Genomic DNA, 14840 nt, shown 5'->3' on the forward strand with positions numbered 1-14840 from the left:
GGTTCGCTCGCGTTAAACTTAGGCTACCGTATTTTTCAATTGGTTACTTTTTATGGAAACACATAACCAAATGTTACGTTTTTCTAGCTAATTTAGTGTAAAAGCAATCGATGACAATAGATATTATTCTCGTGAAAAACAAACACAACACAGCTTCATCTACCAAAATTTTTGTAAAAGTTTTTATTTATTTACCTCAAAACGTATGAGCTACGGGAACTATGATTTTTTTTTGGGATAAAAAGTAGCTTATGTTGTGTTAGATAAGAGCTAGTAGATTGAAAATTACAAGCATAGATATTGGTAGTTCACTTAACCGATATTATAAAACTGCTGAAAGCTGAAATGGATAAAAAACATCGTAAATTGTACGCAACAGCGGAAAGCACATTGGTGGTTAGAAATCATCCAACAACCGTTCTACGTTTGTACTAAACTGAACTCGTTAACTGTTAAAATACGAACGAGTGTAATTTACGCACAAAACTCATTAAAACGATACCCGAAATTACTTTTTTTTCTCCTAATTAAAAAGTTGTTAACAACGACAAAGTAGCAAAGTTATCTTATAAAAAAGTTCCCGGCAACGTGTAATAAACGTAACCGCGTCATTGTTTTTTGAAAACATATTCATTATGTTGAATAAATAAGTCGACTTGGTATGCAAAATTTGGTTGTTGTTTGAAAATAAGGACAAAATCAGTCCTTCTGGCAAATTTTAAGTAAACTGGACATTCTGGATGAGTGCATAATGATTTGCATAACAAACTGCAGTTTGAGAGAAGATAATGAACGGTTGACATACATAATGTGAAATTCAATAAAGATTATTGAGATCATAAATATAAATAAAAGAAGCGTCTCTCATTATCCGACATCAAAAATAAAATAGATAAATACATCACGGGATAAATGACATCGATTGATCTAGTCCCAAACTAAGCAAAGCTTGTACTATGGGTATCAGGCAACGGATAAACATATTTGTAAAAATAAATACATACATAAATACATATTGGTCGTCTAGACCAGAAAGCGACGTCGTATTATATGCAAATATCTGCCTTGACCGGAGACAGAACCCGGGACCTCAAGCTTCATAGGCAGGTTCAGGTTTTAAGACAAGTTATTTTAACTACCATGCTATTAGGTACGAAACGAAAATTCACGCTACAAAATACCCTAAAAATATAGCGCTTTGTCAACTGAACTAGAAATAATAGGATAACATGAGTGACCCCATTACTCGAGGATGTTTGGTTTTTACCAACGGGAAATTGTCTCAGCTGGTGAATATTTTTGAATCATTATCAACGTAAAGACTGCTATTTTAGGGAGGGAGTTCGCTTTCTTTATTTATGAAATGAAATGAAATGAAAAAAATGAAATGAAATGTTTTATTTGTTAATTAAGGTTTATTACAAAAAAACGTAATCTTTGTTTAAGAAATCCGACGTAGTTAGGTAGCTACTGCATTCTTTAAAATAAGTAAAAAAATTCTAAAAGCATGGTTTTATAATTATCTACTTTATGGCAAATGTTGCTATGGCAAGTAAAATTATGAGAAACGTAGTAAGTAATATGCTGAATGATATAAGACATGAAGTTTATTTATTTAGAATAATTAGATCTTCGAAATAATACTAATCATTGTTAGTGATGTACCTACCAATAACAAACTTGGTCCAAAATTTCACTACGAGTATTTTATTGAGTGCTAAAATATTTACAGAAAAACAAAAGGCATAATTGGATGCCTTGGCATGGCAGGCATTGGAAACAAACAATTAGTAAGTACATACTATAAAACAAGTAAAAAAAAAAGTTTAAAACTTAGATAAAAGTTAAGAACAAACCAAAAATGTTATTACTACATATTTTCAAGTTAGGATAGTTTATCTATCGTTCCACAAATCAACAAAACAATAACAAAACATGTACAGATAATACATTCATAACGGCCCGCTCTTACTAAAAGGGCGTAAATCTCTTCAAAATTCACAAAAACATTATGCTCGTTTAGAACAAGAATCTGATATGGAGCAAATTTTTCGCCCCGCTGGTCACGCCTTCGAATGTTCCGCTCGTTGGTAGGTAAAGAAACGAACAATAAATAAAGATAAGGCATAACAGAACAATACCTTATGAACGCTCACAACTTGTGCCACTTTATGCGGTTTATTCGGGCAATAAATTTGTTTTGAAGCTTTCGCTCATCACATATGCGTGTGCAAATTATTACCCTCGGTGAAAACCGCCGCAAAATGGTATTTTTTTTTTGTGAAAGTATGATTGATATTTACCTTAATGACACTTTGCGATATTTAAAGAGAGCTGTATGAAAATATGAGCTAAATAAATTTGATTATAAAAACAAAAGCAAATGTACGTGCAGCATTAGTCTTCTCTGGACCATAGTTGTCGCATGAACTTTATGTGTGTGCTCATAGAAGGAGATGGCTGTTGGGCCGTTAGATTTTGGGTTAATGACAGCTTATTGAAAGGACATGTTGCGACATGACACGTTGACAGGCCAAGTGAATGGACGATCTGGAAGAAATCGCAGTAAGTACATGTAGCACAAAACTCTTGGGGAGGGCCTAATGTCCAACGCTGGACGTTTTCTAGAAGATACGATGAAGATAAAAGCCCTGTTTCTATTGTTACGCTTAAAAACAGTATTTAGAAAATAAGATAAGGAGAATTCTAGTGTAAAAATTAAAGGGACTGAAAAGTAGGTACCAGGTGCGAGATATTCGTCATTTTGATTGATTACCAGCAACCTGAGCAATAACTTCTTCTTGAATCTTCGAAGAAAAAAATCACAACCCACCTTCAAATGATTTATAGCACCTTTACCTTAATAAATCACAAAATAGACGTGTCTTCTTATACTTACTCGTATGTACGAAATTGATAGGTTTAAAATGTCGTTACGTTTGCCGGGTTAAAAGTAGCGTCATCGTTCATAATAATATGACATAAGACATAATATTACTGTTGCAAATAGACCCTGCTGCTTTATAATTTATCCACTAAAGATTTAAGAAGGTATCTTATTTCCGCTTTCTGCTATTCATTATTGAACCAGACAGTAATGTATTACTTAAAAATGTACTAAACGAACTTAGACGCAATCACTTTTGTTTGTACGTACTTATATTATGATGTTCACCATCAGCAGACATTCTCAATTTAAACAGCTCAGTGAAAATTTCACCAGGGAGCTCTCTACGTTCAAGACATACACATACACTAATCATACACTAATTACAAACGCGTCAGCAGGAAACATAGGTTGTCGATCGTATTAAACATCTGTCGAGGCTACGTTTTTTGGCCTGGATGCGACTTCTAACGCGGCGAGCGTCTTTTCTGTTCATTGAGTATGCTGCCAGCTGCCAAGTAACCACTGTACCTATGTACTGTGCAGTGAAAGGCATTGAGTGCATATTCGGCCACGCAATAGAAAACTCATTTTCAGTTATTTAAGAAAATAAGTAAAAAATCACCATTCTTCTACCCCTTCCCTTTACATTGACTGCGTTTACTCACTTGTCTGTGCCAGACAACTAACCATTAAGGTTAGTTCTGGATACGGGATTGTTGTTGTAACAATTATTGGCACTGGTCTCAAAAAAACAATGTTTATTTTTTTTATTTGTTTTTCATAAAATAGGCGAGTTTAAGACATCTAAATAGATGATCAAAACCCTTCAAATGAAGGATTTTGGTTTTAGTTGGGTTTTCAATTTTTCCTATTTTTCAGTTACCAGAATTATACCTAACCATAATTGCCATGGCGTTCTTCTTCTCTTTTAAAATATGGCTTTTCTGTCCTAATTAATAGGACAATTGCGCCAGTGTCAAAGTAAACTCTCTTTGAGAGGGACGTTGTACGGTGATTGTAGTTTTTGCAACTTGATTGTAAAATTCCAGAAACCACGTGGAGATAACTTGCGCATTAAAAAATTTCAGACACGAGAGCAATATAGAATTTTGTGATCACTGTTCTCTGTTAAGGTTAATCGCCGCATAAAACACTATCAAAATTTTATTATACTTCAACTAGCCAAAGAAACAGAAATAGCAAAATTAGATATTGTCTACATCCGCCATGTTCGAATCCTACAAATCAAATCTTATTTAAAAAAACGTATCTGTCACCTGTCAGTGTTAGAATTAGGCGGTTTCATGGAGGTACTACCAAAACTGAACCGAGTACTCTGAAAATTCGTATTTACCGAAAATTAACCATAATACAAATACATAAAGTATTATTTTGCATAGCGCCTAACATGCTTAACTACACACAAAAGACTTTCCGTTGCAGATTCCAAAGAAAACTTTAGTCGCTGCACTTATTATTTCACATTAATAAATTGATACCTTATAGGTACTATTTGTATTATTTATTTCGTAATTCATCCCTAATCGCTCAGAAATTTTCCATAGCTAATGGCAAACTTCAGTGATTATAATAAACAATCAGCAGGAAGATTGAACTTGTCTCACAAAAATCTTAGGTATGGTCACCCTATTGAAAGGGACAAAGGGCATCGGTACTAGCTATCTCATTCGTCGTGCTTTTGAGCTGCAAGTGCTCGGTCCCGTTTAGGTAGTACGTCCATGGGCGGTTTAGTTACATTACCTTTATTTACGGTGAAGATCAAACAAAGGTCAAATGTTATTTTGCAAATATACACACGATCATTTAGTATTTTTTTATAAAAATGAATGATGAAATAAACCTATTCCTCGAAATGGTTTTGGAATTAGACCACATTGTAAAAAATCGATTAATGCCAATTTTTATTGTTAATTCTACTATATTTACACCAGTTATATCACAAAAACACTTAACACCAATTAATCATGATAGCAACATGTGACAATGTCCTCGAAGTTGTCACTATAATGTCACCTACCGTAAATCAGTCACGATAGGCATTAGTCTCCCTGTAACTCGTGACTAGTAACCTCGGACTCTAAGGGGCTGTTTCACCATCCATTGATTAGTGTTAACTGACGGTTAAATGTGATGCCGTCTCCGTCTATTCGAACAAAACAAATAGAGACGGCATCACATTTAACCGTCAGTTAACACTAATCAATGGATAGTGGAACAGCCCCTAAAACTTTAACACTTATTACATTTTGAACATGAAACACATTACATTACATTAATACATTGACCGTCGTCTATTTGACGGGAAAATAAGAAAAAATAAATCAAATAGAGATTATTATATGATTTAGAGGGTGAAGTGTATTTTCCTACCTTTACATTCTTTCGTAATTTATTGGGAAAGTTTGCTTGTACTGTGAAGAACATAATTTGGGCCAAAAATAATTTATTATGACAGTAAAATGTTAACTAATTTGTTTCTTGGTAGATACTTTATTAAAAGAAAATAAATTACGGAAGCTCAATAAGTAAACAAGGGTGAGATTATGAGTTGACACAAAAAAAATATAGACGGATGCTTAATAAAAGTTAATTTTTCCTCGTGATCAGATGAAATTGTCTAAAAGTCTGGCCAAGCCGGCTGACAAAGTACAAGTCAGACTATCATGCAACGAGGGTTCTGTACAATTTTTTTGCTACCTATAAAAAAATAATGATATTCAGGTCGTTTTATATTGTTACTGACATAGATAGATTGGTTAAACTATAATAGCTACTTTCATACCAAATTACAAGATTCTAGGACAACTGGAAGTACCATGTAGATAGACAGACAAACAAAAAGACTGACGGACAGCAAAGTGATCTTAGAAGGGTTTCATTTTGTTTTATTTTTGAGGTAAGTAGTACGGATCTACTAGAAAAACAATAAAATGATAACTTATAATAATTTTATTAGTTAACTATTTCCTACTTTGTATCTTGACCATCAACTCGCTGGCTTAAGATGATTGCAAAGTAAAAAAAAGTATCGCCCCTAAGTCATTTCCATTTCGGAAAAAATAAGGTCACGGTCGCGAAACCCATAAACACAAACAGTGACGTTGCCATTTATTGTGTAATCCCGGTCACTACTCGCTAAAACCGGGCCACGCAAATAAAACATTCGGCGGGCCTATTTACCCGGCCATTCAATTAGCCCCATCGATTAAGAGAAGTTTCCCTGCCGGCCGCGTTTTGTATTCGTTTGGGATATTGCTGTCTTTATCGCTCGTGACATAAGCGCTCGCAACCGTCCCCCCCATGCCTTCCGCAACGACGTCCGTAATTTATATCAAAATAGCTGTAGGCTTTTTCAAGATTTGGGCGGTTGAATTTTTTTGTTTCGTTGTCCTCATATTATACGAAAAGTATAGCACAGAAATCAATGATATTTTACAATCAAGATATTCATTATATTTTATATGCCAATGGTATTATCGATTTTTGTAAAAATGCTTTATTAGTATGTAATTCTCGTGCAAAGTTGACATCTTTTATTTGTCGACTTTTGAGCTCCTGTATTTCTGATATTACGCATTCATATGAAAATCTGAACAATCACAGGCATAGATAATTACGTCTAGTCCATACTTAGTTTTCAAATGAGACCGGGACTACGTTTGTATGGCGAATGGAACGAAGAGACTTCTCTTAAGCCACGTATGGCACCATCCGATGTCTTATTTCCAGCCTAGACGAATAAGGCCCGATTGGTATTAATTAGTGAGCCCTTGGGAACTTATTGCTATAATATATGAAAAAATACACATAAAGGAATTGGCAATCTCACCGACGTATTGCTTTTATTGTAATTGACATCAATCCACTACCAATGCTAAATCGTGCGTGACTGTCTGTTTTATTTGTGTGATCTGTGAAAGAATATATATTTGTATGCACATACAATGTAAAAGTGTATATAGAGTAACAAAAAATAATGAAGACAGTTCTTTAGACTGTGTCTCTTGGATCCAAGTCTCTAACTCTAGCGGTTATGGCTCTCCGTCGTCAATCACTCATTATTCATTTACAGGCAAAAATTTGTGGGTATCTACTAAATTTCCTACAAAAATAATAGTATATTTGTTACGTGAACTAGCCTAAGATTTTGGCTCAGTTTCTTTGTATTGACGGGATACATTGGAATGTAATGGTAACGGTACCTGCCCTGTTTATTGTCGTTGAATCAAATCTTGTAAGTTCATTTTGACCCACTTCCATTGGTCGGATTGTCTTGAATCGGGGTATACATATGTACGTTAAATAACAATGCAAGTAGGTACAGTCAGAAAAAAAGCTTGTTTTCAAAATGTTATTTTTAACAGAAACTTATTTTGTGCTATAAATCAATTGGTGTGCAAATAATGAATAGAGAACCGACAATTGGAATTAAATACTCGTATTATTCAACCATAGCCCTCTACGAGTATATGTCACGTAGGAATATGCACTTTATCCTCCTAATTAGTCAGTATTTGTTCCCATTAATTAATAACGCAGGTAAACACTGGGTTTGTTGTTCCTTCGCTATTACAAACACACCTTTCTAATAGTGGCTCATTATGCTAGCACAACAAGTCGTTGAAGCTTTTAATATTTCTAGGCGTATTTTAACATTAATGATAACGTATGAGTATAAAAAATCTTGGCTGAGTCATCAATGCAATTTATTTATAATTTTTTCCATGGGAGCGTAGTTTTGTGGTTGTATTAATAAATATTTTATATACAGAAGTTTGTTAGCGTGTATTTGTTACTTTCACGTATACTCCGATTATAATCACTATCGCTTAGTCTAGAGACACGAAATTTTGATTTACGTGTACTCTGATAATCACTGTCGCTTAGTCTATAGAGACACGAATTTTTGCACGAATTTCCTTCATGAAACGGAAATAAAGACCACGAAGTGACTGTCTTCCAATCTTAATTCAATTATCAATAATATTCTCCGCGAGCGAAGCCGAGGGAAAAGACTAAAACTAAATAAAACCTCAAGTCAATATCAGTCAAGTGTACCCACTACAGAATAAAATGGCACCAAAAATCTAAAGCATAAACAGACGGTGTTAAAACTCTTCCCATTAAGAGGTTTTAGAGGCATCTCTGACATTCCCTCTTATCGGAAACTCTAGAGGCCTACCCAAATAAACAACGCAATTTTCGGTAGACCTTCGATATCGGACGTTATCCGTTTGGTGCCCCCAAGTGTCTGGTGTTGACATTTATGGATTAGACCACTTTGTCCCGGCAAGTGACGCAGGGAGGGTATTGGAGATTTTAAACTAAGATATTCCAGACATGATAGTAATAGTAATATCTCTCCGTGTAAGGCGCTTCAATATTAAAATGACATTGACTTGAATACTTCGTTATAATAAAGCCTTGTAATTTGAATTCCGTTTGATGAAATATGTTCAACATTCTTTTTGAATGTTTTTAAAAATAAATCATCAATATCGTCATCATGTTGGCCTATTATACGTCCCACTGCAGGGCAGAGGTCTCCTCTTAGAACGAGTGGGCCGCGCGGGCCCAATGCTGATTAAAAACTTCACACACACCATTGAAGTGCTTCGCAAGTTTGTGTAAGTTTCCTCACAATATTTTCCGTCACCGTAGAGCAAGTGATACATTTTGAAAAACAATCGAAAATTTAAAATACGTTAAACACGTTATAATTTGGACACATACACACACACACACACACACACACACACACACACACACACACACACACAAACATCACGCCTGTATTCCCAAATGGGGTAGGCAGAGCACACGAGACGTTACCGCTTCGGAGCCACTTTTAGCAACTTTAGATTTTAAGTTTGACAAAAACGGTACAATAGTGACACACTTGGACACATAACATATCAAAATCCTTTGCCAACTCATTGAAGTTATGGCGCACATAATAAGAGCTATTTTTAATGCGGAATTGTAAATCTCTTAACCAAATTCAGCCAAGAAAGAGCCATGACAAAATCACAAACAAAATTATACTTCGTAGTATCTGTCTCTAATAGACCAAACGACAATCAGCGGACTAATGTAGCTCTTAGGAAAACGGTGTCATGGTCACGCTCTTAGAGCACTAAACCAACCGGAGAAGACCACTTTAGACCCATCGGTTTACGAAAATTTTATGATCCGCGGTCATACCCATAACACCTTCTTCTTAAGGTCCCAGCTCGTACAACAAAAGAATGGCGTAGCGTTAGGAAAGCCAAAATTGACACGAAATGAGCTGTACAGATAGATAACGAGAATAGAGGCAAGAAAGCAATAACACAAGAAATAACAAAAAATAGCGGGGTATAATGATAAAAGATATCGTGCCACAGACAAGACTGGCCTAAGAGAGGTAATGCTTTTCTTCCCAGTAGGCACAACAAAACAAAACACACTAGACAATAATTTTATTAGAAAAACATCGACTTCAAAAATGTAGGGATGGCGTTTTTCTTCAAATTTACATGAGGCCAAACTTGTAGTAAGTATAACCTAACAAACAAAAAAGAATTATTCAAAAATCCGTTCGTAACAAAGATTTGCGGGAAAAAAGGCATACCCGAAAAGAGAATTTTCTCTCTATTAAAGTCGGTAAAAAAGTGCTAATGTCAACTCCGTTTAGCTTGATAATCCAAGCCCACGGCACTACTATAAATCCTGTGCACTCGGAAGGCGGAAACTGTGGAAGCAAGGGAAAGTGGAATAAAACATTTGGGGGTTAGACAAACAGAATGAGACACTCGACGCCAGGCCCGAGTGCCATAAAATACTCAAGTTCGAGGATTGTAGCCAAGAACGTGTAACATTTAGTATCTGATTATGTATTACTAGCTTCTGCCCCCAATTTCGTTCGTAAGGTTGATATTATTTAACAAAATGTACGTATAACTAAAAAAACAGGCAAAGTGCGTGTCAAGCTAGATGCACGTTGAAACAAAGCTATGCATCCCCTTTATGTTCTATCCCGCGAAAATTTCGAAAAAAAACCCTTCTTTGTGAACCTCTGTGATCCTCAAGGATTATTTTCTGTAAAATATTGTCTCCTACCTAAATCAGCTTTTCAGTAAGTATTTAAAACAACCCTTGTATTTCTCATCCCGAGGGATTTCCGTATAATCTCATCTTGATGCTCCTCTTTGACCCTCAAGATATTATTAAGTGCCTTCCAAATTTGTGGCCCTTATTCGGCAGGCATCATGAAACGATCGTGATGATTATGATAAAGTCAGATCAGTTGTCATTTTAATTTTAAGAGTGTGTAGAATCAATAGGAATATAGAGTGCAAGTAAAGTGGTGCAAGATGTATTACATTGCGAGGTCGTAAAGGGAACGAGTTCGAAGCGGTCGATCGAGCACCAGCATTGCAATGCTACTTGCACGATTTTTCTTGCAGGTTTAAACTAGGCTTTATTCTTTGAACAAGCTTTGTGAATTGTGAAATCTTTATAAATCGAGCACGCTACTAATCAAAGACTACGTTTGTGCGATACGATCCGTTACAGTGTTACCTTCGCAATCTCGGCACATTTTAGCCGTAACTGGCGTATAAAACGGACTTTACGGCGAGTGTAAAATATACGACGTGTGCGTTGAGCGACGTGAAGATACTCGTTATAGATATCGAAACTAGAATCGAGCTGTATCATTACACACACAATGTAAAAAGGATTTATCTACTTTGGGGTATCCAAAATACCAAAGTGAAAATGTCTAAAGAGTCAAGACTATATGTCCAGATGCCATACAAACATGTATATTTTTTAACTTCTTTCCTATTTTAACTTGATACTTTGAACATGAAACTACCGTGATATTCAGTCATTGTTAAATAAATCGGATAACACGGTCTTAAATCGAGTTTAGTTCGACATGTTTCTTGTTCAAGAAAAAAATCCTATTCCAAGTTTTACACTATATACGAAACAGCTCTTCTAACATGTTATGTTGTTTAAATACTTTTTTTTTGGTTTTCAATAATGTACCAACCTATTTTTTTACGTACCCATAAAAAATCTGGATAGGGTTCGAACCCACGCCTTCATCTATGGATTTAACGTCAGAGGCGTTATATCAACTTGACAGTGTAAAGGCTGGAACGCGTTCAAAACCTGACCGGCACTCCGAAAATCATTTTCGCTTTAACAAAATCTTAGATTACTAATAAAAACAAATAGTACATAATTCATCGTCACCTCTCGAATTAATTTTTCAGTAAAAAAAATCGTCCGAATAAACGTTTTATTTCAAACCCATTTGAATAATTGGCTATATGCAAGATTTTTTCAGTGTCTCAAAGATAAGCCAGAGAGAGACTTTACTTTGAAATTTAAATTACAGTTGCACGAAACAAATTGAGTTAAGTACATTCGTGGAGTTTAATGCACCTGTTATATTTTTGCGAAAGCGTCGAACTGCATAAAATTTCACATTTAAATTACAGTGTTTTCGCAAAAGAACTACGGGTCGTTAAAGACAAAAACCGAGAGCTCTCGTAAAAATATTCCACTTGCGCTACTGGCACGCAGTAAGGCTATATCATATATTTTTCGTGTAATGAAAAATAAAAATTCTCCATGGTTAATACCTAAAATTAGTAACCTTGAAACTATATTTGTTATATAAGGTTTTTACTAATTTCACTTATAGACATTGGTTAGGTACCTACCCTACATGCTCATTCTGGTATCAGTTAAGTCCGTGTCGGAATTACGACAGATTTACCGTATAACCCTCACAGAGTAACAGATTGATGATCCAGACCAGACTGATGAAAATTAAACGTTTTCAGTAATAAATTCGTCAAACCGAAGTGAATGACTGAAAACCAAAATGCTAGCCTGAACTGACGCCAGAATGAGTGTGTAACTGAATTTAATTTTTGTATTGTATCTTATAAAGTCTTTAGTGCACATAAAACACACTAAAGTAACATATTACTCGTACAAAGGCGAACTGAATTGTTTGTTTGCTTTGAAACTTGAAAATCAATTTCGGCATAACCTCGTGGGGCCTAGCGTAATGTAGGTAGGTATATGTTGTGGACCAAGTGATAAATTACCCGGGCAAGAATAATGCATCCATTATGGATAGCAATTTGATAAAAATTATTAGATCCAAAGACTAGGTCCACGAGTATCTACTTAACTCAATTGACTCTTACGCTAAAAGTATCGCGGGCGGGAACGCGTACTCACGCGTCCAAGCCAAAACCTATTCCAGTAAATACGTCTCATCTCTATTATTATCACTTTGCCCGGTATAGCTTGTCATTTTTCATAATGCCCTTATTAATAACATTATTCATAACGTATATAATGACGTATTTTTTTAACTTTTCTTGATTGACATTCGGTTCGAATTGTGAAAACAGAAATATTACGTCGGGCCGCAGGAGGTACCTTCAATAATAAATACCATCATCTATTTCTATTGTACTTGCAAAATTTGATTAGACTTACTATTTTTTTAATTAATTTTATAATCTAGATAATATTATTAATTATCGTAAAAACGTCATTTCTCGTAGGTAGGACAATACTTTTAAAAAGCTCCTGTCACTATAACATGTCAATTAACTATAATTAACATGAAACAAACAAATTACGCCGCGTGCCGCTATCGCGAGCAAACGACAAATTAAAACCCTAACGATGCCACTATAATTAATTATAGCTTAACATGGACCAATTAACTCCCAACAGCCTTTATTAACTGAATACAGTGTAAACTGACGTAGTGTGTACTATAATGTCGTCGTAATATATATTCGCAACATTACTGTGTAGATGTAGGTATATTACGAGTACGTCGTATGGCTTAAAGCGGTGGATAAGTCTGCTTCTCTGTAATAAGCTTGTAACTTTTAGAAATTGCTGACTTTACATGTGAAATATGACGGTAAAATTTTGTGGATCTATTCGTCACCCACCCAGCGGGACTGACTATATCAATGCAATAGTAAAATAACGTCATTAATAAGGGTTCCTAGTTCACTATACGGAACCCTAACAAAGGGAGACGGAGACTTACATAGACAAAAAACAGCGCATTTGAAAAAAAAAAGTATAAAAGCAATTAATTAATAATAATAAATATAAAATTGGACCTCACTTAGCATAATGTTGTGGCAAGCCGCAACGCCTATTTTTCAGGGGAATCATTTCATTGATTGTTATGGGTGAGAAATAACTAACGAAGTGCTTAATGCTTATACTATTAATGGTGAATCTAAATGAGTATTAAAAAATAATATTTTAGGTACCTTTTTAAAACCTTAATCTCTAGTTAAGATGTAATAACCTAACCTACTTAAAAATGTTAAAAACCCCCGACATTGTCATTTTAAGTTCATAATCTTAAAAACGGCTGTACCGTTTTTTTTCTTCAAACATAGCTAGAAACTACCGTAAAGAAATTTGCTTTTGCTTAAAAAACACATCGAAATCTGTACTACCTATCTGTTTTGACAGTCGCGGGTTAAAAATGAACATGAAACTGCCGTGAGACTCACTCATATTAAATATAATGACCCGGATAACTCACGTCTTAAACGTCACGTCTTAATTTCAACCGGGATAGTGGTTGGACGGTACCTCCGAGTTGGAAAACGGTGTTAAATACTCGTGCTGCGTCATCGGTGTGTGTGAACGTACCTTTACAGAGCGATGTTGTTAGTGTTGTGTGTTACCCTACATTTGACAGTTGTAATGATGATGAAAACGCGGGTAGTCGTGTGCCGGTGTCAGTTTCGTCGGGTAGTCGCGCGAGCAGAGCGGCGGCGCGCAGTGCGCGTGTTGCAGCAGCCGCTGAGTCGCGTTGCTCCGAAGACGAAGGGCTACGGATTAGCCCGAAACATTTAAGACGTGAGTTATCCGGGTCATTATATTTAATGCGGGTTAAAAATGGTTTGACCATGGCAAAACAAAAAGGTTTTAACCTTCATACCTTTCTCTCCCTTAAGTGAAAACAACTGACACCACTCCGTGTCGCGCTCACAACGCCCGCAACGGCCATCAACGCGGCGCCATTACAACCTCCGCGTCTTAATTACCACCGTCTCGACCTCATACGATGCGGAGGACGTGGGCGGCATCCAGAACAAATGAACACACTTTAGATAAACAGGATATGGGAAGGAAAAGTATGGAGAAAAAGGCGGTAATATGAAAGTAAATGCTCAGTCAAGTGAAGATTAAAAATGTTTTTTGTACAGTAAACCGGACAAATCAGCGGATATTGTATCAGTATAATACTGTTTGAATGCAATGTGCGTCCTGTGGTGCAGCTCACTATATACAAAGCTGAGCTCTTGGACCGCAAGCGCAAGACTTGACAACATGAAGAACGCATTTGTAAATACCTTGAATTTTTTTTTTATTAAAAGCCAATATTATTTAAATAATTAAGTTTTAGAACAGTTTGTTTTTGGATCTTGAATCTGATACCTTTGCAATCTTGCTTTTTTCTGATACCTCTTCTAAAATAAAGACTAGAGATGAGATGCTAAACGCGATTTTATATGTATGTCCTATATGTACACACACGTAGATAATTAATTACCCTTCTTGGGGTGGGTAGGCGGATAAAATGGACTTCCTTCAAGAAATTACGAATAGTAGAAAAAGAGGATATAACTTGAAGTAATTTAATTAAATGGTAAATTCCCAATTATAATTACTGACTCCTCGTATTCTAATGGCTAAAGAATGATATGGGCGGTCCCCAAACAAATGAACGACGATTTACTTTAGACAAATTGCCAAAACACAAGGATGCCGTTGCGGGATTATAATCACAGCCTTTTGTTTCAAAGAAAAATAAAGGAACACTCTGGTGAAATTAATGATAATAAAGTTTTTATTATCATCTCGTTGG

The 14840-nt window shown here is 35.6% G+C and overlaps 1 protein-coding gene across 1 annotated transcript in view; it reads left to right on the plus strand.

Moving 5' to 3' along the window:
• The window catches only part of Ptp36E (protein tyrosine phosphatase 36E), a 265667-nt gene that overhangs the window by 89393 nt on the left and 161434 nt on the right, over positions 1–14840 (plus strand). The gene's annotated exons all lie outside the window — the stretch shown is intronic.

This window comes from Choristoneura fumiferana, chromosome 14, assembly GCF_025370935.1.
Source record: "Choristoneura fumiferana chromosome 14, NRCan_CFum_1, whole genome shotgun sequence".
NCBI lineage: Eukaryota > Metazoa > Arthropoda > Insecta > Lepidoptera > Tortricidae > Choristoneura > Choristoneura fumiferana.